Consider the following 24,000-nt stretch of genomic DNA (forward strand, 5'->3'; position numbering starts at 1 on the left):
AGTTAAAGTCCTGCTTAGTATAAGTCCTGCTTTAGTTCTTTAGTTAAAGTCCTGCTTTAGTTCTTTAGTTAAAGTCCTGCTTTAGTTAAAGTCCTGCTTTAGTTCTTTAGTTAAAGTCCTGCTTTAGTTCTTTAGTTAAAGTCCTGCTTTAGTTAAAGTCCTGCTTTAGTTCTTTAGTTAAAGTCCTGCTTTAGTTAAAGTTCTGCTTAGTATAAGTCCTGCTTTAGTTAAAGTCCTGCTTTAGTTCTTTAGTTAAAGTCCTGCTTTAGTTCTTTAGTTAAAGTCCTGCTTTAGTTAAAGTCCTGCTTTAGTTCTTTAGTTAAAGTCCTGCTTTAGTTAAAGTCCTGCTTTAGTTTTTTAGTTAAAGTCCTGCTTTAGTTAAAGTCCCGCTTTAGTTAAAGTCCTGCTTAGTATAAGTCCTGCTTTAGTTAAAGTCCTGCTTTAGTTCTTTAGTTAAAGTCCTGCTTTAGCTAAAGTCCCGCTTTAGTTAAAGTCCTGCTTTAGTTCTCTAGTTAAAGTCCTGCTTTAGTTAAAGTCCTGCTTTAGTATAAATCCTGCTTTTGTAAAAATCCTGCTTTAGTTAAAGTCCTGCTTAGTATAAGTCCTGCTTTAGTTAAAGTCCTGCTTTAGTTCTCTAGTTAAAGACCTGCTTTAGTTAAAGTCCTGCTTTAGTTAAAGTCCTGCTCTAGTTAAGGTCCTGCTTTAGTATAAGTCCTTCTTTAGTTAAAATCCTGTTTTATTTAAACTCCTGCTTTAGTTAAAATCCTGTTTTATTTAAACTTCTGCCTTAGTTAAAGTCCTGCCTTATTTAAAGTCCTGCTCTAGTTAAGGTCCTGCTTTAGTATAAGTCCTTCTTTAGTTAAAGTCCTGCCTTATTTAAAGTCCTGCTCTAGTTAAAGTCCTGCTCTAGTTAAAGTCCTGCTTTAGTTAAAGTCCTGCTTCCTCAGCTCTGTGTTCTGGAGATGCATCCTTGCTATCCGTTTGGCCTGGAGAAATTTCCTGGGTATTCTGGGATTTGTTCCTTGCCACTGAAGTAAACCTGTTCCGTCATCTTGGTTGGCCGTAACACCAGTTAAACCACAGACTGTAGGGACACAGTTCTAGCTGTACACAGACACTTAGCGCTCTGTTCACTGCTGAGCTGCTGTATCAGTCAGTCCGATGAATCCAGTCCCTGTGTTAAGGAATCCATTTGTCTGTTACAAAGTGGGAAAAATTTAAAAAAGAGTCGCTAACACTATGAGCAACGATCCACACACATATACAGTGTTAACAATTAAGTTAAATAAACCTAAAGGTGTATCTAAATGTTTAACAGGAACTCAAAATCACTGCACCAGCAGTGACTATTAAAGGGACATAAACAGAGACATCACAAATAAGTTTGCAGCAGAAAACACCTGAACGAACAAGACTGAACCACGAGGCAATAGAGTGAACTGTAACAACCATGACAAACCAAACTAGGGCTTAAACACTGAACTAAAAACACAGAGGACGATTGTCACGATCTAGTTTCTTGTTTCTTGTTTCTGATGCCTGTTCCTGTTTTATGTTGAAAAGACTTCCTGTTTCACCTCAGCTGTTTTCTGCCATCCCGGTTTCACCACGCACACCTGTCTGTAATCTGTAATCACAACCAGTACTTAAGCACCACCTCAGCCAACAGTCAGACGCCAGATTGTTGAGTCCCTGCACCACCATCCAGCGTTCTAGTATTGTCTATCCCGTTTTGTTGATCTTGCCTGTTTTTGACCGTCGATTCCTGCCTGAACCTCCTCTGTACCATTGCCTGGATTTTGGTGTTTCCCTGACCGTCTGACCTGTGAGTTGTCTAGCCCTTACCTGTACCGTTGCTGAGTCTTTCTGTGTATCTAACCACTGCCTGTCTTCTGGACCCGATTTTCGCCTGTTCCTCTCCTGTACTTTATGCTGAGACATCCTGTGTATGACCCGACTGCTTGACGACGCCGATGCAATAAACCCTGCTCAAATTCACCCAGTCCGAGAGTGCGCTGTGCATTTGGGTCCTCAGCCGTGTGTTCCTGACAACAATTAACCTAATTAACCAAGGACCAAAGCAGGAAGTGACATCACAGGGCTGGGAACAATAAGAAAGCAACAATAGACGTCACTAGGACAAAACACAACAGACATGAAATCAGAACATTGTCTGGATGTTCTTGTTCCAATATGCAAATAAATCATCTTAAGGCTGATTGACGCTCATCTCAACTCAAGCACATGCAATTAAGTGTTTAATTCGATTCAAACATCATCTTTACTACTGCCTCAGTGGAACAGCCTCCTTTTCACACTATAACAGTCACCGGATGACAGAAATGACATTAAAACAACTGACCGGTTTTGAATGATGTTTTATTATGGTTTAGATGACTATAATAATTGTTTGCAATAAAAGCACAAACGCTTTATTTAGTCTCAACATGTGTCACAGAGCTGAAGCTTAGTTCCCAGTTTGGACAGATCTGTAAAATGAGTGAGATGTGGAGCAGAACCAGGTTCTACTGTGTTCTCTGATAAAACGCCACCGTCCAACACGGGTCCGCAGTGTTGACCTCCGCAGAGCACTGACCCTTATCTGTCGACCATCTTGACGGCTGTACGAGGCTGCTAATGAAGCAGCACCTCTTGGACCTCTGCTGGTCCGTGGGTCACGTCATTCCAAAGCTGCCTCATCTTCTCAGTGAGCGATGCTGATTCTGGTTCTGGGTTCTACCTTGTTGTTACACTGGGCCCAGCTGGCACAAGAAGATGCTAGGCACTGTGTCTACTATGTGGGGAGAAAGAGTTCAAGCAGCACCAAGGATGGACAGGTACCAGCACATCGCTCTAGGACCGGGACCGGATCCTCCTGGTAATAAATGACTGCTGGTTTTATTTTGAAGCTGGTCTGTGCTATAAACAAAGCCTTCTCATAAAGGTTCGTCCTCCTGCCCCGAGTCGAGCTCCCTGCTTCTATATTGTCTTTCTGTGTGATCCAATATGCTCCTATGATGAAATGAAATGAAAAGGCTCTCACCTCTGTCCTCGCCTTTATTTGTTTTTTATCTACAGTAAGAGTCTTATATGATTCTACTTGCTCTTTGCTCTTGGTGGCCTCTAACTAATGTAGCACTCACAGTAAATAGGAGCTAATTGTGTTGATGTGGCAGCTGGAGGATGTGAAGACATCCTGAAAGCTCTCAGCTGCTGATACAATGAAGTTAAGGAGAAGATTCAGAGGAACAAACACACTAAGCAGCAAACTGGAGGCTTCACCGCGGTCAACAAACACCGCCAGAACCGGCTGGGGATCGGTTACTGCTCGCCTGTCATGCTCTGAGACCGTCGCCAGGCTTCCTCACATCCATGAGCCCAGGCCCAGGATCATCACGCAGGCAGATCACACATCCAACCAGCAGAACACAAATTGATTTCACATAAATCATACATCAATCTGCGTGAAAATGGATAGCGAGTACGAGGCCGTTTGAAGGGATCAGATGATTGGTACAAATGAGAAGTGAGGTGAAGGGAGAACGGAGACAAACGCAGCAGAAGCAGGACAGATTCACATCTACATCTCTGTGAAGGTGAAGCAGCACATGTACCAGCACATGGCCTGAATGCAGATCTCAGCTGTTCCCCTCCTTGTCTCCTCAAGTTGCCTTTAACAAGGCTGCGCACAAACTAATCAGACACAGCCTCCCCCCAGAAAATTACAGCAAACAGCAACAAATCTAATATTCATTCCAAACCTCAGTTCTAATTTCATTGATGGGCAGCTCGTCCACCAGCGCCTGCTCCGTCCCTGCCTTCAGAGAAAGACGGCGATAAGCAAATACAACAGAAAAGCAATAATCGGAGCACCACTGCAACATCTGCATCATCACGCGTCTGCAGCAGATTTTAGGATGAGAAAGACATCACATTACACGGTGGCAGTTAGTCACAGAGCAGCTGAAACGCACAAAGACAGAGGCGTCAAACAGCTGAGGGGAGGACCGCACTGTTTGATGGACAGAAAAATGGAGGAGAGGAAAGAGGGGTGAGGGGAGAGGAAGTTAGGGAGGAGGGGTGAGGAGGAGAGCAAAGAGGGGTGAGGAGGAGAGGAAAGAGAGGAGATGAAAGAGGAGTGACAAGAGGAAAGAGGGGTGAGGAGAGGAAAAAGGGGTGAGGAGGAGAGGAAAGAGAGGAGATGAAAGAGGGGTGACAAGAGGAAAGAGGGGTGAGGAGGAGAGGAAAGAGAGGAGATGAAAGAGGAGTGACAAGAGGAAAGAGGGGTGAGGAGAGGAAAAAGGGGTGAGGAGGAGAGGAAAGAGAGGAGATGAAAGAGGGGTGACGAGGAAAGAGGGGTGAGGAGGAGAGGAAAGAGAGGAGATGAAAGAGGGGTGACGAGGAAAGAGGGGTGAGGAGGAGAGGAAAGAGAGGAGATGAAAGAGAAGTGACAAGAGGAAAGAGGGGTGAGGAGGAGAGGAAAGAGAGGAGATGAAAGAGGAGTGACAAGAGGAAAGAGGGGTGAGGAGAGGAAAGAGGGGTGAGGAGGAGAGGAAAGAGAGGAGATGAAAGAGAAGTGACAAGAGGAAAGAGGGGTGAGGAAAGGAGAGGAAAGAGAGGAGAGGACTGTACTGTTTGATGGACAGAAAAGCAGAGGAGCAAATGAAGGAGAGGAAAGCGAGGTGAGGAAACGAGTGCAGTGTGTAGCTTTAATGAAGCTGTATGTTCAGTAATAACAGAACCAGTGAGGTCCAGAAAGAAGCCTGGAGCAGCAGAACCGGCGCTCCAGAGTGGTACATTACTGAGGTACGAGTACAGATGACGAGTGAAGACGACAAACGAACAGGAAGAGGCGAAATGGACAGAAAGATGAACGCACGTCAGCAGACGTGATGGATGAACGGATACAAGGAGAACGGCCGGGCCCGTCGGATCAAACCCAGAACCAAGGCTGCAGAAGCGCTGACCTTTTACCAGAGGCCACACAACACAAACGGTGGAGGAGAGAAGCTGCTGAAGGAGCAGCTTGAGACGTCTGTGTTCGATACGCTGACCTTTTCCTAATGGGCCGAGCTCTAACCTGAGGGGAGTGAGGAGGAACCTGGAGAGACCGGACCTGCAGGACATCAGCGTCGGGTTTGAAGGTCATTAACAGAACGTCTCCTCTGATTTGATCCCAGCCGTCGTCTCTTGTGTGAACATGTGAGTCCAGCAGATCAAAGGCAGAGCCCACAGACGTGTGTATTTACATGGGATCAGTGGCTGATGGTGTCCCTAATAAAGTGGCCCCTCCTCCTGATCAGCCTGTTCCGCTGTGTGTGTGTGTGTGTGTGTATACAGTATATGTGTGTGTGTGTGTGTGTGTGCCTGTGTGTGTGTATACAGCATGTGTGTGTGTGTGTGTGTGTGTGTGCGTGCGTGTGTACAGTATATGTGTGTGTGTGTGTGTGTGTACAGTATGTGTGTGTATGCGTGTGTGTGTGCGTGTGTGTGTACAGTATGTGTGTGTACAGTATGTGTGTGTGTATGTGTGTGTGTGTGCACGCATTTGTGTGTGCGAGCGTGTGTGTGTGTGTGTGTGTGTGTGTGTGTGTGTACATGAAAATGTTTCATTTTGTCTTATTTCATCCAATATGTTACTGCTGCAACAGGATCACACTCCAGTGACTGACTCCTATGGCATCAAATTAGGGTCAGATTAGATTTGTGCGTTTGTCACCAGATTTGTACTTATAGACTTAGTGGGGCTATACCATGCTTACACTTATAATTTGGGGCCTTAAAATTACACACAAATCGTGGCTAACGAAAATAACGTGACCTTAATTTGCCTCCTCCACGCTCTGATTGGCTAATGAACAAGGAAGTTGCCACAGATCCTGAAATCTCCACAAGCAGCAACAAGCTCGTCCACTGACTGATGACTTTAATTATATTTAATAATCACACAGACATGACTGCTCATATTCATGTGTATGAAGTGTGACGTTACTCTTGTGATTTGAAGCAGTTGCACAAACGTTCAACTGGTGTTTCTATCATTCGTTAATATAGCATGTTAGCTGACAAACCAGTATTGCTGCAGAATCTCTCAAAATGTCACACATACTAAAGACACGGGCAGAAAGCTTGGTCTGAGTTTTATGTTACTTACCTATTAATGTACACTTTCAGAGACAGAATAATTTGTGGATGAAGCACTTGGTTTACATTACAGAACCCTAATAGGTAGATAGGTAACAGTACGCGCTTCATCTACAGATTACTCTGTCGCTAACAGGTAAGTAACGTAAACTGGTGTTCCATGTAAATGAGAGCCCACGTTAACTGATGACCGACTTTCGGTCAGTTGTTTTGCATCCTGTTAAAGACTGACTCCACCAGTGACTGACTGATTCCACCAGCAACTGACTCCACCAGTGACTGATTACACTAGTGACTGACTCCACCAGTGACTGACTCCACCAAGGAATGACTCCACCAGTGACTGACTGATTCCACCAGTGACTGACTGACTCCACCAGTGACTGACTCCACCAGTGAGTGACTGACTGACTCCACCAAGTAATGACTCCACCAGTGACTGACCGATTCCACCAGCAACTGACTCAACCCGTGACTGACTCCACCAGTGGCTGACTCCACCAGTGACTGACTCCACCAATGACTGACTCCACCAGTGAGTAACTGACTGACTCCACCAGTGAGTAACTGACTGACTCCACCAGTGACTGACTGACTCCACCAGTGACTGACTGACTCCACCAGTGACAGACTCCACCAGTGAAAGACTCCACCAGTGACTGACTGATTCCACCAGTGACAGACCCCACCAGTGACTGACTGATTCCACCAGCAACTGTCTCCACCAGCGACTGACTCCACCAGTGCCTGACTCCACCAGTGCCTGACTCCACAAGTATCTGATTCCACCAGTGACTGACTCCACCAGTGACTGACTGACTCCACCAATGACTGACTCCACCAGTGACCGACTGACTCCACCAGTGAGTAACTAACTCACTCCACCAATGACTGAATGACTCCACCAGTGACAGACTCCACCAGTGACATACTCCACCAGTGACTGACTGATTCCACCAGTGACAGACTCCACCAGTGACTGACTCCACCAGTGACTGACTCCACCAGTGAGTGACTGACTGACTCCACCAGTGACTGACTGACTCCACCAGTGAGTGACTGACTGACTCCACCAGTGACAGACTCCACCAGTGACATACTCCACCAGTGACTGACTGATTCCACCAGTGACAGACTCCACCAGTGACTGACTCCACCAGTGACTGACTCCACCAGTGAGTGACTGACTGACTCCACCAGTGACTGACTGACTCCACCAGTGACTGACTCCACCAGTGAGTGACTGACTGACTCCACCAGCAACTGACTCCACCAACGACTGACTCCACCAGTGACTGACTGATTCCACCAGTGACTGAATGATTCCACCAGTGACTGACTCCACCAGTGACTGACCTATTCCAAAAGTGACAGACTCCACCAGTGACTGACTCTAGCAGTGACTGACTCCACCTGTGACTGATTCCACCCGTGACTGACTCCACCAGTGAGTAACTGATTGACTCGTCTAGTGTCTGACTGACTCCACCAGTAACTGACTCCACCAGTGACTGACTCTACCAAGGAATGACTCCACCAGTGACTGACTGATTCCACCAGCAACTAATTCCACCAGCGACTGACCCCACCAGTGACTGACTCCACCAGTGACTGACTAATTCCACCAGTGACTGACTAATTCCACCAGTGACAGACTCCACCAGTGACTGACTCCACCAGTGCCTGACTCCACCAGTCACTGATTTCACCAGTGACTGACTCCACCAGTGACTGACTGACTGACTCCACCAGTGACTGACTGATTCCACCAGTGACAGACTCCACCAGTGACTGACTCCACCAGTGCCTGACTCCAGCAGTCACCGATTCCGCCAGTGACTGACTCCACCTGTGACTGATTCCACCCGTGACTGACTCCACCAGTGAGTAACTGACTGAGTCGTCTAGTGTCTGACTGACTCCACCAGTGACTGACTCCACCAGTGACTGACTCCACCAGTGACTGAGTCCACCTGTGACTGACTGACTCTACCTGTGACTGACTGACTCCACCAGTGACAGATTCCACCAGTGACAGACTCCACCAGTGACTGATTACACTAGTGACTGATTACACCAGTGAGTTACTGGCTGACTCCACCAGTGACTGAGTCCACCAGTGACTGACTCCACCAGTGACCAACTGACTCCACCAGTGAGTAACTGACTGACTCCACCAGTGACAGACTGACTCTACCAGTGACTGACTGACTCCACCAGTGACAGACTCCACCAGTGACAGACTCCACCAGTGACTGACTGATTCCACCAGTGACAGACTCCACCAGTGACTGACTCCACCAGTGACTGACTTATTCCACCAGTGACAGACTCCACCAGTGACTGCCTCTAGAAGTGACTGACTCCACCTGTGACTGATTCCACCCGTGACTGACTCCACCAGTGAGTAACTGATTGACTCGTCTAGTGTCTGACTGGCTCCACCAGTGACTGACTCCACCAGTGCCTGACTCCACAAGTCACTGATTCCACCAGTGACTGACTCTAGCAGTGACTGACTCCACCTGTGACTGATTCCACCCGTGACTGACTCCACCAGTGAGTAACTGATTGACTCGTCTAGTGTCTGACTGACTCCACCAGTGACTGACTCCACCAAGGAATGACTCCACCAGTGACTGACTGATTCCACCAGCAACTGACTCCACCAGCGACTGACCCCACCAGTGGCTGACCCCATCAGTGACTGACTCCACCAGTAACTGACTGATTCCACCAGTGTCAGACTCCACCAGTGACTGACTCCGCCAGTGACTGACTCCACCTGTGACTGATTCCACCCGTGACTGACTCCACCATTGAGTAACTGACTGAGTCGTCTAGTGTCTGACTGACTCCAACAGTGACTGACTCCACCAGTGACTGATTACACTAGTGACTGATTACACCAGTGAGTGACTGGCTGACTCCAACAGTGACTCACTCTACCAGTGACTGACTCCACCAGTGACTGAGTCCACCTGTGACTGACTGACTGTACCTGTGACTGACTCCACCGGTGACTGACTGACTTCACCAGCGACTCATTCTACCAGTGACAGACTCCACCAGTGACTGACTTGTCTAGTGTCTGACTGAATTCACCAGTGACTGATTCCACTAGTGACTGACTGACTTCACCAGCAACTCATTCCACCAGTGACTGACCGACTCCAGCGGCGACTGACTCATCTAGTGTCTGACTGACTTCACCAGCGATTCATTTCACCAGTGACTGACTTCACCAGTGACTGACTTTACCACAGAGTGGCTCCTTCAGTGACTGACTCCACCTTGTGTCTTCATATGTTTCCTATAGATTCATACCTGTCGTTGATACACTACAGCTGATGGGTCAAATTTGGGTGAGAACAGGAGCAAATGTTCCTATTTTGGGACCCTGACAGTTGTAGATGGAAACAATGACGAGTGACAGCAGAGGCAGTCTGCTGTGACAGGTTTGAAGTCACACAGAACTGAGCTGATGCCTGTGTCATTATCTGTTCCCACATGAACACCCTGATGAAGATGTTGATGCCACTGTTTTTTTGTTTTCCACAAGGAAAAGATTGCATGTTTTATCAGATTCAAATGCTGAAATTCATGACTGCTGGATCATTGGAAGCTGAGCTGTGACGTGATGTGTATTCTCTGTAAACTGTACGGTTTTAAATGCATTACTCACAGCCAGCTGTGTTTACTCTCATCTACATTGAAGCTTCCACCACATTTTAAATCGATAGATTACCCAAACGCATTATAAATCATGTTGTCAGACCAATGGACTCTTCCACATTGATTCCTGCATAGATTTAATAACAGGCCCCCAGCAGGCGTGGAGAAGCACTTGGTTGCTTTTTAAATGAAGCTCTCCAGGATGAAATCACAACTCACTCCATTAAACAACCTGCCTCTGCTGATTGCTCTGAACAGACTCAGGTCTGAGCGGCGCAAAAAGTACAACTAGTGCTTCCTGGTCTTCTCTGTACCTGCCACAGCAATGGTTGGGCTGAGAGGGGGGCGGAGCCATGATGAGGGGGGACCGAGTCAGGCTGAGAGGGGGGCGGAGCTCTGTCCACCATTGTTGACCCCTAGCCATTGAATATTAATGCTATACACATATGCAGAAAGAAAAACAATGCTGGACAGAGCAATTGCACTGAATAAATGAATGAATGATAATGTCTTTGCATAAAAAATATGGAGGAATCTGAGTGTCCCTTCATTCTTACATACTACCTGAGGTCGTTTTGGTTTCTTTTAACAACTAAGTCTGATTTGTGGTTGATCATCAACATTGTTGTTGTGAGAATCTCAGGGAGGTTTCAATTAGATTGATGATGAGCTTGTCAGCTTTGAACTCTGTGCAGCCATTTGGAAGATGTGGACATGTGATACACATATGTGTGTTTAAGCTTTTGATTGGATCAGCTTCAGTGTTAGAACGCAGACGCTTGTCCATGGATTGTCACACAGACCGTTTTACTGACGATCCAAAGCTCAATTTCTGTCCCTCATACAAAGCTAGAAACAAGACTCAGTGGGAAAAATTCATTTAGAAAAAGGAAAACTGTGACACTTCAAACAGCATATGCTGCAATAATTAGCTTACCCAAACAATTTGCATTTTAGACAGCTTGCCAATTATTTTCACTTCAGCACTGGAGACAGTCAGAGTTGAAGGGATGAAAGGTGCAAAGGTGAAAGTGGAATTAGGAGAGAAAGGCAGAAGAGAGAAGTTGCTGAACCGAATGAGAAACAGGAAGTGACAGCAAGAGGGTAAAGAGGGAAACATCCCTCCCATGCAAACTCCTGTTCAGCTGGCACAGCAAGGTGTAAATAAACTAGACAATTAATTGGAGACGGATGCAAGTGGGTGGAAAAATCTCTCAAGGGCAATAAACACGAGCTGCCAGAGCTGTTTTCAGCGTCTGTTGGGCTGGAACCGGAGACTCATCCATCAGGGCCTCCAACGATTTCAGGCAACTGTCATCTCAAAGTCACAGCAGCGCCTGGATTCTGCTCAGGGCTCGGCCAGGTGAGCTGCTGCCTCCCCTCAGTTAGATGCACGCTGGTAAAGGGACCTAAGGCATCACCGGACCCCAGGCCAGATTCCCTTCACCTGTATGCACCTCCTCCCTCCCACTGGCTGAATGTTAACTATGAGGTTCTGTAGGACTGAAGGAAACATGGAGTCATTCTCCTTCCGTCCTGGGGCATGTCACTAATCTGCAGCCAGGATTTACTTCACATACAACAAATAGAAACTGTTGAGGAGAACACAGGATGCATGTCAACATTGGTTTGTTTATAGCACCAGGATGTGAACGTTACACACCTCAACCCAATCGGTCTTGAAGTATCCATTAATCTCCCTGTCTTCTTTCCTCTCTTTGTTTTGTCAGGCTGGCTCCTCCAGCCTGAACGTGGTTTTGAATGAGCCAAAGATCAACATGATGTCTTAATTTCCCCAGTGTGTCTCACTGGCCATTTGTACGTCTTCAGCTTTGGGCTCGTTCCACCTCCTTCTTCTGGGTCGCTCTCCATCTTTGTCTTATTCTTATTTGTTCAGTGTGTTAAACATAAAGCTAAAGGCCAGGTGACGATACACTCATCTAAATGTCAGACTAAAGCTTCCAGTTGGTCTTGATGGTCTTCCCTCCGTCCTCTTGGTTCTGGTTATATCACAAACATGATGTTTCTAGTGATGAATGTTTGTGACTCTGAGAAACTCAGTTCCGAACCAAAAGTTTGAACAGCTGCACACATTCACACTGACTCACAATGTGTGGACCAATACCCTTGATAAACAGAGAGCGCCGTTCTGTGTTGCAGTCGTCTGTCGGCAGGTCAGATGGGTCAGATGGCAGCAGCACAGAGCAAATCTCAGCTGGAGCTTTAATTTTTGCCCAAACGCTGTGAAAATCACATTTGACCAAAATTATTACAATCACTTGATTTAATTTTTAATGTGCATTTCAACCTTTAGGTTAATGAAATTACAGCCAGGCCCAGAGCCAGGCCTGGTGCCAGGCACCAGAGCGTCGGCTGGTTTTCAAGGACGCTGTCAAAGCAAGTTCTGACTCACAGCGCCTTTCATCACCCACCTGAGACACAAACCAAACAGAATGAGGTCTCAGCGGGGGGTGGGTCTGGGGGGCGGGACCATGGCAGAGCCGCCCATCAATGTGCGGTAACATGAATTTCATGTGTTTCTTGTTTGTGAATCTGTCTGTCTGTATCTGGAAGTCCCACAGGACTTGGCTCGCTCGTTCTCTACCACCTTGGGAGGTGTTTCCCACTTTGACCTTGGGGTTTCCAGTCCATACTCCGCACAGATGTTCCTGTATACTATGCCAGCCACTTGGTTATGGCGTTCCATGTATGCTTTCCCTGCCAGCATCTTACACCCTGCAGTTATGTGCTGGACCGTCTCAGGGGCCTCTTTGCACAGTCTACACCTTGGGTCTTGTCTGGTGTGGTAGGTCTGGGCCTCTATGGCTCTGGTGCTCAGGGCCTGCTCCTGTGCAGCCAGGATGAGTGCCTCTGTGATTTCCTTCAGCCCAGCCCTTTCAAGCCATTGGTAGGATTTGTTGAGTTCAGCCACTTCAGTTATGTTCTGGTGGTACATCCCGTGTAAAGGCTTGTCCTCCCATGATGGTCCCTCATCCAGCATCTCATCCTCTGTTCTCCACTGCCTGAGACATTCACTCAGCACGTCATCTGTCAGGGCCTTATCCTTGATGTGCTTTTGGATCTTGGATGTTTCATCCTTTATAGTGGCTCTCACTCTCACTAGTCCTCCCTCTCCTTCCTTGCGGCTAGCGTACAGTCTCAGGGTGCTGGATTTGGGGTGGAACCCTCCATGCATGGTGAGGAGCTTTCGTGTCTTAACATCTGTGGTCTGTATCTCTTCCTTTGGCCACCTTATTATTCTCGCAGGGTATCTCATCACTGGTACAGCGTAACTGTTTTTTTTATGCCCGGGATTTGTTCTTGCCATTGAGCTGGCTTCTTAGGACTTGCCTTACTCGTTGGAGGCATTTGACTGTTTCTGGGCAGCTGCGGATCCAAGCATCCTGCCTGTGTCCAGTCTCTGGTCCAACCATCTTGTGTCCAGTCCTTGGTCCAACCATGCTGCCTGTGCTCTGTTGTTGCTTGTTGTTGTTGCTGTGCTCTTCTCTCTCTCTATCGCCTCACCCAAACCGGTCGAGGCAGATGGCCGCACACATCTAGCCTGGTTCTGCTGGAGGTTTCTTCCTCATTAGAAGGTTTTTCTCTCCACTGATGCTGTTAAATTCTAATTATTACACTTAAACGCTTGCTGTACAATATGTGGGATCTGTTGGGTTCAGTTGTGTGAGTCTTAATGTGTGTCTTAAACCTTACCTTGTAAGTGCCTTGAGATAACCTTGTTGTGATTTGGTGCTATATAAATAAAATTGAATTGAATCAGATTTGGTCTGTGACCAGATAAAGAATTGGGAAGAAGGAACCTAACTAAAGTGTGACTGATGACAAGCGCTACCAGTGACAGCAGTTTCCTGACAAATCAGTAAAACCAGTGTCTGATGGCAGCGGAAGAGGAAACACACACACCACCTTATCATTTGTGGATCTTTCTTTCTCAGCTTGGACTCTTTTCTGGGTGTGTGTTGATTTTATAGACAGTGAGATGCTCCACATTCCTCAGGCTCCTCTTTTCCATCGGGGGATCTTCCCGATCCAGTAGCTGGCTGTTCCCTCTACTTGTAGAGACTCAACAGCTAAGTTAGTTCTTCTGATTAGGTTTCTTTGCCCACGGCAGTAGTAAGCACTTTTTAAATTGACTCTTTAATCTTCATGGCCGTCCACTTTAATTTAAGGCAGAATTTGGAGATACAAAGTTTTTGTCTTTATATTCAATGATCAGAGACCCACCACAGGCATTAGCATTAGTTAGCTTGCCACGCACTGACTCCTTTAAAACCAGGACTTCAACCAAAGGATGTGATGATCACCAGGTGGCGTTTGCAGGTCTGTCACAGCAGCAGCTTTAATTAGATACCCCCACCTGCACAGTCTGACCTGCTGAGCTCTGCTTTTGTTTTCCAGTCAGGAAACACCAATCACAGCAACAACCCTGCTCTGATGGTCAGTGAACAAAATGATCTGCATCATGTTGATGTTGGTAGTAATTAGCCAGATGTCCATAACAGTAAGTGGACGAGAGACAAGCGAGAGCAGTGAGGGCAAAAAGACAACTGACTCTGAAACGGTCAGGTCCCATGAGTCCATGTGTGCTGGAGCTTCCCTGTGTGAGAGCTGATGAAGAGCAGCAGAGAGTGGCTGAGTGTTCCTCCCTTCAAGCTGTTCGATCACGGCTGGAGCGCGACTTTAGGGTTAAAGTAATAATCCATTACATTTGCATGTAAATTAATCAGCGGTTTTACTTCTGATCTCCCACATAATAGCAGCTGATCCTGTGGCCTTCAGAGTTTAAGATTCATTCATTTTAATTATCTTCTGCTGCTGCTTCCCTGCACTGAATCTGTAACTGGTTTGTTCTGACTCTGTATGTTCAGATAGAAACTCTGCCTCATTCTTTTTGACCCAGAACTTGCTTCTTGAGTTTGAGTTTGTCCCCTTGAAACTGACCTTTGCTCTGTGAACTTTGACCTCTTGCTTCCTCTGCCCTCCCATGTCTTTTACAGAGTGGGACACCATCTTAAGGTCGATAAAGGAAGGTAAGTGAGACTTCAGCTACCAGTGATTACAATATCCAAGACCTCCCATTATTGTTCCCTGTTTAACTAACCTTTTCTCTGTCTCTCAAGTAGTTGTGCCTCTCCCTCGCTCTCTCTCTCCTGCTCTGTCCTCACCTACAGGTATCATCAGACTCAAAGTTTGGTGTCTGTGATGGGCAGCTGCGAGTCCAACCATCCTGCCTGTGTCCAGTCCCTGGTTCAACCATCCTGCCTGTGTGCAGTCTCCGGTCCAACCATCCTGTCTGTGTCCAGTCCCTGGTCCAACCATCCTCCCTGTGTTCAGTCTCTGGTCCAACCATCCTGCCTGTGTTCAGTCTCTGGTCCAACCATCCTGTCTGTGTCCAAACCCCGGTCCAACCATCTTGTGTCCAGACCCTGGCCCAACCATCCTGCCTGTGCTCTGTGGGTGTTTCTGTGCTTTTCTCTGACTCTATCACCTCACCCCAACCGGTCAAGGTAGTGAGGCCACATCCAGCCTGGTTCTGCTGGAGGTTTTTTACCTGTTAGAATGGGAGTAAATTTGCAATTATTTATATTTAAAAGGTGATGGTGAATGTAGTCAGTCGGTATGCTCCACAAGCTGGCTGTGAGTTAGAAGAGAAGAAGATATTTTGGAGTGAGTTTGATGAGGTCATAGAGAGAATCCCCAGAGGAGAGAGGGTAGTGGTTGGAGCAGACTTTTAATGAGCGTGTTGGTTAGGGGAACAGAGGTGATGAGGAGATGATGGGCAGGTTTGGTGTAAAGGAAAGGAACCTACTGTAGAAGGACAGATGGCGGTGGACTTTGCTAAAAGGATAGAAATGGCTGTTGTCGACACTTACTTCCAGAAGAGAGAGGATCACAGTGACATAGAAGAGTGGAGGTGGGAGCACTCAGGTGGACTACATCCTATGTAGACGAGGTCATTTGAAAGAGGTTAGTGACTGCAAAGTGGTGGTAGGAATGAGTGTAGCTAGACAGCATCGCATGGTGGTGTGTAAGATGACTTTGATGGAAGAAGGAAGGAAGAAGAAAAGAGGAAAGACAGAAAAAAGACGAAGTGGTGGAAGCTAAAGAATGAGTAAATCTGTGGAGAATTCAGGAAGAAGTTAAGACAGGCTCTGGATGGTCAGGAAGAGCTTCCAGATGACTGGGGGTCAGACAGGAATCTCTCTGGACAATGATGTTTGAGGATGACATTGTGATTTGCAGTGAGAGTAGAGAGCAAGTGGAATAACAAATGGAGAGGTGGAGGTTTGCTCTGGAAATAAGAGGCATGAAAGTCAGTGGTAGTAAGACAGAATACATGTGTCTAAACGAGAGGATTTAAGATAGAACAGTGAGGCTACAGGAGCTGAGGTGAAGAAGGTGCAGGAGTTTAATAGTTCAGTGTGATGGCGAGTGTGGAAAATAGGTGAAGAGGCGAGTGCAGGCGGGTTGGAGCGGGTGGAGGAAAGTGTCAGGAGTGTCGTTTGACAGAGTGTCAGCAAGACTCAAAGAAAAGGTGTAAAGATAGTGGTGAGAGCAGCTCTGCTCTATGGGTTAGAGACGAAAGCAGTGAAAAAGAGACAAGAAGAAGAGACGGAGGCAGCAGAGAAGATGAAGATGAAGATGCTGAGGTTGGATAGAATCAGGAGTGAGCTCATCAGAGGGACGGCTCACATTGTCTGTGTTAGCAAAACAGTCAGAGAGGCCAGACTGAGGAGGGATAGTGAATATATTGGTAGAAGGATGTTGGCGATGGAGCTGCCAGGCAAAGGGCAAGAGTACGACCAAGGAGAGGATATATGGATGTGCTGACAGAGGCCTTGAGGTTGGCTGCTGTAAATGTAGAAGATGCCCAGGACAGAATGAGATAGAAAAGGATGATTTGCTGTGGAGACCCCTGATGGAAAAAGCTGAAATAGAAGAAGCTTTATATAACATACAAGATGAGATGAGATGAGATGAGATGAGATGAGATGAGATGAGATGAGATGAGATGAGATGAGATGAGATGAGATGAGATGAGATGAGATGAGATGAGATGAGATGAGATGAGATGAGATGAGATGAGATGAGATGAGATGAGATGAGATGAGATGAGATGAGATGAGATGAGATGAGATGAGATGAGATGAGATAAGATAAGATAAGATAACCTTTAATAGTCCAGCAGTGGGGAAATTACCTCTCACAACAGCAGGCTGGCTCCACTCCCTCTCAGTCTGGCTCCGCCCCCTCTCAGCCTAACTGTTGCTGGGGCAGGTACAGAGAAAACCAGAAGCCACTAGTTGTAGTCTGTGGGTACACGAAAAGTCGCCAGGGCAGCTGAGAATGATTGTTTTTACGTCATCTTCAGCTGCCCTGGTGTCAGATTTCGGCAAGGATCGGACCCACATGCACAGCGATGACGCGGTAGACAGTGGATATAGTTAAGGAAGTCTTTAATGACAGAATCCAGGTCACAAAACGGTCCAGGTCATTCACAGGTAGACACAGATTAACAACACCACAGGGATTAGGCGAAATCGGGTCCGAGGACAGGCGTGAGTCAATACCAGAAAGGGCTCAGATCTCAGGAACAGAATCAGCGGGCGTAGACAGGTCCAGAAACGAGCAGAGTTCAGTAACAGAGTGACTTACGAGATTGGTCAGGATCAGGCGAGAAGCAATAGTCAAAAACGTAACAGGGTCGACAACAGGATAAGCTGAACTAGACAAATGCTGGAACGTGAGAACAATGAATCAACGATCTGGCAAATAACAACTGTCACAGGTGGTGCTTAAATGTCCTAGGGAGTGATGATGAATTGGGTACAGGTGCGTGAATAAAAACCGGAAGTAAAGTTAGCGCAGGCAGAGTGATGTGACAAACCGGAAACTGCTAAACTAAAACAGGAAGTGAAACTGGAGATCTGACACCTGGCACCTTTATGCAGAGGAATAAATTATAGTTTTCTGCATAGGAATTATGGAGGAACCTGAGTGTCCCTTTATTCTTAATACTACTCAACATGTTTTTGGTCAACCCTCATTGAAAATTAAAGAAGTGTTCCCTTAACACAGAGCAGCGTTTTCTTCTGTTTCCATCTGGGTCCATGATGTGAGATCATCGGAGCTTTACATTCCAGTGAGGCTTCAGTCAATATCACACACAACCCAACGTCTTCTTCTTCTGTTCTCTCATGGAAAAGGACTCAACGTCATGTTAATGAGCTTGAGTCGCTCTGATGAGCGGCGTCCAATAAAGAACATTTGCAAACAGCTCTGAACCACTGGTTCCTTTTTAATTGAAGGAACAGGAGAGTAATGCATGAAATGAGCTGAGCACAGACGCTGAGCTCTGTACATCCTCCAGCTCTGCTATCCATTCAGTTGGCATCTATTGCTGTCAGACTTGGAATTCATTCAGTCTTAATCTTGTATTATTATGCTAATAATACTCAATCAAAAACATTTCAACAGTAAATTGAAAATGTAGAGTGTTTTAACAGCAAACAATTCAGCAGTGACAGCAAATCTGGCAGCGCCGAGCTCGGGGAAACGCTTGGCACCCTGATTCATGTTCTGAATACCACTGGGCCACTGCTTAAAGCACTTCTCAGCACAGACAACATTCAGAAATGTTGATCCAAGTGTCACATTCTTTGCTTCACAGTAGAGAAGTAAAGGATATTCAGAGAACAAAGCTAGAAGTTTGGCAGTTGGCTGGTGTTTGCATCAGAAGCTTAGGAATTGTTGGTTATAACTTAATGAGCCTGGAGGCATGCAGGTCTGAACACACAGCAGTGGCGTTGCTGCGTTGATTTCAAACAGTGTGTGCTATTTTTTCTGAGGAAGCAAATTGTACGAGCATTTCTCTCAGAGCAGAGCCAACGTGGATCAGACTATTTCCACACATCCTCCCCTCGCTGGATGTTCATGCGAACCTGCAACCTGAGACCACCTCGCACTCCTCCATCACAATCCACTGTCTCTTCTGCTACAGCTCTGCAAACACAGCCAGAGCAGGGAAGGTCACTGATATTATTAGCAACATGTTGACATTTGGTTGCCATGGCGAGAAACAGCTACAGCAACAGATGAATCAAGCGTAGTCGGGCCAAGAGGCAGCAGCAGAGGACAACGAGACTCAACGAGGTCTGACTTGGACCTGAATTAAAAAACAATCAGCGGAAAGGAGATTAGATGTAACATCCTCTGAAAAATCTGTTAATAGTTAAGCTAAGCTAAGCTAAGCTAAGCTAAGATAAGATAAGATAAGATAAGATAAGATAAGATAAGATAAGATAAGATAAGATAAGATAAGATAAGATAAGATAAGATAAGATAAGCGTTGAAGCACTTCCTGCTTGTCAGTGATTGGTCATCTTTAGTCCCATTAATAGTCCCATTTCTCTTCCCTTCCTTTAAATCTTCTGTTACCTCCATTTCTGACCATCAAAGAAGGCAAATTAGTCCCAGTCCACATCCCTGTCCACCCAAAGTGCCCCCCCCTACACACACACTTTCCTTTTCACAGCTCATCAAACCCAGTCTTGTGGCTTGCAGTTTGGTTAAACAATTAGTAAAACGCTCTTCCCCAGATGTTCCCTTCACATGGCTGGAGAAAGGCATTGGTTCTGGTGAGGGCAATGCACACTGATACCAGCTAATTAAAGAAACTCCTCAGATTCCATGGTTTGTGTTGTTTTTTTTCTCCCCGGCTGGCTGAGGCAAAGCCATGTGACCCAGAAAATGAATGAAGCAAGTGACCCATGAAAGACCACAGGAAATAGAGTGTGAGGGAGGGAGATAGATGAGATGGCAACACAGGAGCAGAGAGAGATATGAGCGTCAGGACGGGAAATTGAAGAAGGGAATGAGCAAGAAAAGCAGAGAATTAGAAATAATGTCAGGTCGGGGCATTGGGCGGAGATTTGAAGGCACGGATCAGAAATCTCTCCGAAACAAGTGATTGGTTTGTTCAAGGCTTTATACGCGGCTGGTGTGACGAGACTCACTCACCAACAGCAGCTGGAGGCGTGTGACAGACAGAAGCAAAGAAGTAAAACTGTGTGTTTTCAACATGTGCCATCAACGAAATTAACATTTGTGACTGAGGCTTGAGGAACAGGAAGTGACCTTTCAAAGCAAAAGACATAGTGGACCCAGTTTGTACAATAATTCAACTTCTGTGAGGAAATGTTGATTTTAGGTGTCATAAACCAAATAAGCGATGTCATGATGGCTTTTAAGAAGGTTTGCTGTATTTGCTGTGTTGTCCTGTGTGGTTTTGACACATGAGCTGTGCTCAGTGCACCAAAGCGCTACAAGCTCTGTAAAAATGCTGTTATTGAGGCTGTGTAAAATAAAAAGCTGCGTGTCTGCTCTGATTTGACATAACTGGCCTCCTGGCCCAACACTTTGCCTCCAGCCACACATCAGCATGCGTAATGAGGAGCTGAGGGTGAGAGCCAGGGAAGCACCGGGTCACTTCTACTTTACTGCCCTTATGCTTTGTCCATCTGACAAATGCTCACTTGAGGGATACGTGTGCAGACACTTCCATTACGCTGGTGAGAGCTTTTAACAGCCACAGTTTGATTCCATAACTCTGACTTTAAGACCTGATAAATCTTCAGCTCGTAAAATAAAAAATGATGTTCATATAAGAACTAGGCTCAGAGGGGAGATTTCTTTTGTCTTTGCTTCTTAACTATTGTTGGAACATTTGGACGCTAAAATAGAAGCAATGTTTCCTTTTCCCTCTTGACGCATAAACAGAAGATGCAGCATAAACCCAGGACGTCCTGCCACTGCTTGCATTTGTTAAACATTAGGCACATTTTGGATCGTACACCTCAATCATGCCAGCGCTAACAAACAAGTACACACATTCAAAACAACCTCCACAAAGCTTCAGAGGTTGACCTTTATATTCTGAAACTATCAGCTCTGGACGTTCATGCTCTGAAGCCACAGGAGGCTGAGCGGCTGCTGTTTGAGGCCTGTGCCGCTGCTGCTGCTGCTGCTGCTGCTGACGTTCTAGCTCATATCCAAACAACCGGAGCCTATCCCAGCTATCTACGGGCGAGAGGCGGGGTACACCCTGGACAGGTTTCCCGTGGTCGCCAGGGCAACACACAGACAGACAAACATTCACCAGGTTCAGTTCCTGACCTGTGACCTTAATTTGCCTCCACACACTGATTGGCTAATGAACAAGAAAGTTGTTGCAGTCCTTTGACGTGGCACAACAGATCCTGAACGCTCCAAAAGCAGCAACAAGCCAGTCCATTGACTGAGGACATTATTATATTTATTGATCAGACAGACATGATGGCTAATATTCATGTGTATGAAGTGACGTTACTCTAGTGATTTGCGGAGTTGATGCAGTTGCGCGAACGTTAAACTGGTGTTTCTATCATATGTCAATGTAGCATGTTAGCCGACAGGCTATTAGCAATGCCATGCTATGATGCAGCTGTAGTTAAGGTGGGTCCAGTAACGCTACTGTTGTGACGCTGTGTGATAGTTTATCAGACCACGATAAACACGTTTACTTTAACAATGCTTTTAAACAGCCTGATATGTAATGCAGTTGTTAGACAGGCTTGCTTTTCAGTGCAGAATCACGGTATTTCTCGCTGAACTGCTGTTGTTCAACCAAAAATTAATTAATTCAAAGGAAATAATCAAAAGAACGTCAAAGGACTGCAACAACTTCCTTGTTCATTAGCCAATCAGAGCGTGGAGGCAAATTAAGGTCACGTTATTTTACTTGTAAATTTAGCCACGGTTTGTGCATAATTTTAACGCCCCAATTTATAGTGTAAGAATGGCATAGCCCCACTAAGTCTACAAGTAGAAATCTGGTGACACACAGATCGGTTTACGCACGCACAGATCGGTTTACGCGCACAGATCGGTTTACGCGCGCACAGATCGCTTTACGCGCGCACAGATCGGTTTACGCACGCACAGATCAGTTTACACACGCACAGATCAGTTTACGCACGCACAGATTGCTTTACGCCCCAAACAATCTGACCTTAATTTGACTCCATAATTTTATGCCTGCCTGACTGTCATCCCCATAATAATATATGAAACTAAACTGTGTATGAGACAGTGTAACTACTTCTGCTGTAAAGACATAATGATTCTCCACAGACTTGATATATTTCTCTAGTATTGTGCAAATGATTTTTCTTCCTGGCTGCAATTAAACATTGTCAGACCCCACCTACTGCCACACAGCCAGCTGACAGCAACACATGCTCCCAAGGCCGTTCATCACTCCGGCTTGTGCACATTTGTCATTTATGCATCTTTAGATTTATCACTCTTGCTGCACTTCAGCTGCTTTTAAACACAGCTGAAGTGCAGGTTGTGACACAGGAACAATCCTTCATGTGTGAATAGTCAGAGCACTTCATGCTGTACTGTAGGTTCCAAGCCTCAGTCACACACGCTTCCTGGCACCACATCAGCTCTACAGAGACACTGCGTTATGTTGACTCACAGTAATGACTGCTGAACACATTCTCTGTACTCATGAGTTGATGAACCTCTAATGTAGTAGGTGTGTGTGTGAAGGATTTTACAGCGGAACAGACGAGCTGCCATCTGCCAAAGCTCCCACCTGCTCACTCCTGGTGGTCCTCCATTGTTTGTGTGTGTCTGGGCCTGTGAGGGAGGTGGAATCCTAGGTGGTCTCCCAAATCCCTGGATCTATCGTGGTCTCATTAAGCAGAGACGTGTGTGTGCATGCGTGCGTGTGTGTACTTTTGTCTTTTATCTGCTTCTGTAGGCTGTTGCTAATCATGTGCGATTAATTCCAATGTCCGGTTCAGTCCAGACTGAGGCTGTGACCTCAGAGAAAGAAGAAAACAAATGCTTGAAGGTGGACTCTTTGCTGGGCTGGACAGGCTCAGTGCTATGATCTGCCATTAGTAATTGTGCTCCATTGTACATTTGGCTAGTTCCTTTCCATGGCCACCGAGCCGTGTGGGATTAGCGCCTTGCCCAAGGGCACTGCAGCAGTGACATGTGTCCCCTTTATCTCCTCAGGTATAATCAGGGTCTCACCAGGTTTACCTACAAGTCTGTCCAGTGCATCTAGAGCAAACACACAACGCTCCTGATCTGCTGAATGGTTATAGACGGTAACTATTATGCTCCTGTCAATCCACAGGAAGAAGAATGTCACATGTGACTATTTAGAATTTCTCCACTGTCCACAGATTAACATGATTTCACCTTCCTTCCAACCACATTTGAAAAACTATTCCAACTTTTTATCCAAAAAGGAGAAAACCTTTCTCCCTAATTAATGCTTGATGCCTACTGGAACCTTTCTATGCTGGGTGGACTCGCTCTAGCACCATGTCTATGTTCAGCCATGCTAACTTTGCTCATGCTCTGCTCTAGCACTGTCTGTTTATGGTTAGCCTCACAGGTTTGGTTCTTGCATTGTGTAAATCACACAGTGTATTACTGTACATTTAGGACGTGTAAGGGAGTCTAGTCATGCTAGCTGCTAAACATTGGTATGCAAGACCACAAGTTATGTTCTTGCTTTCTGTTAACCACGCATTGTGATGTGTTTAAGAAGTTGAGGGGAGTCAAGTCATGCTGCCAGCGCTTGTTCATGTTCTGCCTAGCTTTTTGTTTTAGCCTTGCTCGTGTCATGCCGTAGCTTCGTTTTTTTCATTCTGTTTATTGAGTGTTTTCTCCCTCCTGGTTTATATTGGTTTATACTTGCAGGAGTGTTTTTGGTTCTTGTGATTTCTCTGGTTTTCTTTATTAAAGTAACTTTAATCTTGACCCCCATTCTCCATGGCTCTGACTTGCACCCTAATGGACTTCTATAGACTCGATCCACTAACTTTAATGGTGTATTCTGACAAGATCTGTCCTAAAGCCCAACTAAACTGAACTCGCACATCTGCGGATCACTGACTGGTTCAACTAATAGTTTAAAAATACAAATGAGCTCCTCTAGGTCTGTGTTTGTACAGCTCTTGGTCCCCACGTTTGTTTTAGAGCACTAAACACAGCAGTGAGCAACGGTTGGTTAAACTGTCTACACAGTGCTACACAGCAATGAACGTATTTTAAATGCCCAGTGCAGATAACAGATGCCAGCCGGGTCCGTAA

General features: G+C 46.1%; 1 long non-coding RNA gene across 1 annotated transcript in view; it reads left to right on the forward strand.

Moving 5' to 3' along the window:
* LOC129604157 (uncharacterized) overlaps positions 1 to 20,458 on the forward strand; it is a 25,126-nt gene extending 4,668 nt beyond the window's left edge. The window contains exons 2-3 of the long non-coding RNA XR_008694821.1: positions 14,838 to 14,870; positions 15,012 to 20,458. This is a non-coding gene — a long non-coding RNA (uncharacterized LOC129604157). The remainder of the gene's footprint in view (positions 1 to 14,837; positions 14,871 to 15,011) is intronic.
* Positions 20,459 to 24,000: the final 3,542 nt, after the last annotated feature.

The sequence above is a fragment of the Betta splendens genome, chromosome 5 (genome assembly GCF_900634795.4).
Source record: "Betta splendens chromosome 5, fBetSpl5.4, whole genome shotgun sequence".
NCBI lineage: Eukaryota > Metazoa > Chordata > Actinopteri > Anabantiformes > Osphronemidae > Betta > Betta splendens.